Source organism: Chinchilla lanigera, unplaced genomic scaffold, assembly GCF_000276665.1.
Source record: "Chinchilla lanigera isolate Chin_1 unplaced genomic scaffold, ChiLan1.0 scaffold00035, whole genome shotgun sequence".
Taxonomy (NCBI): Eukaryota; Metazoa; Chordata; class Mammalia; order Rodentia; family Chinchillidae; genus Chinchilla; species Chinchilla lanigera.
The window spans coordinates 2,054,705-2,056,142 of NW_004955436.1; the positions used below are offsets into that span (position 1 = coordinate 2,054,705).

The window sequence follows — 1,438 nt, forward strand, 5'->3', positions numbered from 1 at the left end:
TCGGTCCAGACGGGTTATGTGTTTGAATGTGAAAGGTAAAACAACACAGTTCACTGAAGACAGCACAGGAGAATATATGCACGACTTCACAGCAGGCGGAATGCGTAAGGAGGACGCAGAGGGCACTGATCTAAAGAGAAAGACTGATACATTGGAACTCGTTAAAATAAACAACTCCTCAGGACAATGCTCAGCTAAGAGGGGCGGAGACTACGTCTGGAGTGCAGACGGTTCACAAAGATTCATCCTTACTACAGAACCGACCCCCAACTGATAGGAAATGACTGGCACTGACTTAGCAACGTGCAAAGACTGGGACACGCATTGGAGAAGAAGATATCCAAACCGCAATCAGCGATAGGCACATCCCTGGAGAGCAGTTCTGAAATGCAGCTGTATACAGCCACCAGAATAAGGGAGTTTCTTTTTCTCTTTTTTTCACCTGCAAGTGGCTGTTTATTTTGTACAGATACACGCAGATCCTGCAGTGCTGCCCGCATGGGACGCAGTCCCGGGCCAAGGTCTGCACACTCCTTTGCCGCCGGCCCTGTGATGGCAGAACCCTTCGTCTCACCTTTGTTGTTCACTGTGACCCCCGCGCTGTCCTCGACATAAAGAAACAGCCTGTCTTGTCTCCAGTGCGACTTCCGCTGCCGGATCACCACTCAGGACGCACCTGCTTTCTGAGCTGGGGTTTGCCCTTCCCGACTGTGGCCATCACCACCACCTACGCCAGCGGCGGGAAGTCTGTTCCGTCGTCCCCTGATCCCTTCACAGAGGTGACCTACAGATTTTTGGCTCCTGTGCTGTCTGCGCGGTTGATCGCGGCTCCCACCGGAAGACCCAAGGAGATCTGGAATTTCGCACTGGAGGACCCAACACATCCTCGCTTTGACATACTGGACGCAGGAAAAAGACAGGAAGGGAATTTCTTCTACATGCAGCAATACTGATGGCGGAAGCCAGTCAAAATACGAGTGTCTTTAGGAGGTGTGGTCAGAAATGTAGTGCATGGAATTCTGTATCCTTTTTATTGTTTTTTTAAAATTATATTTAAAATCAAAAAAGAGTACAGTGCATGCTCTGCCAAGTGCCCTCCAGCAGAGAGGCGGGCTCTTACAAGCATGATGCTGTGTCCTCAGCCGCCTTGTTCACCAGATGTGGCACCTGCGACCTCTGGCGCTTCCTCAAAGTCAAAATGACCATGAAAGGTCAATGTTTTGAATGGACTCAAGACATCAAGGTGGCCAGTATGTTGCAACTAAAGACCCTCACGAGAGGACTCCGGAGCCTCTTCAGGAAGTGGCTGGCGCTGGGGACAAGTCTGTTTGAAATGAGGGGGATTTTGAGGGAGATTCGTGGTACTGTGCCTTTTACAGTAACAAGTTTTAAAAAAGTAAATGTTTGCTAGAGTATTTGATCACTCTTTGTCTATGGA

The 1,438-nt window shown here is 49.4% G+C and overlaps 1 pseudogene; it reads right to left on the minus strand.

Moving 5' to 3' along the window:
* Nucleotides 1-456: 456 nt before the first annotated feature.
* On the minus strand, nt 457-898 carry LOC102024720 (annotated as a pseudogene).
* Between the last annotated feature and the right edge of the window lie 540 nt (nt 899-1,438).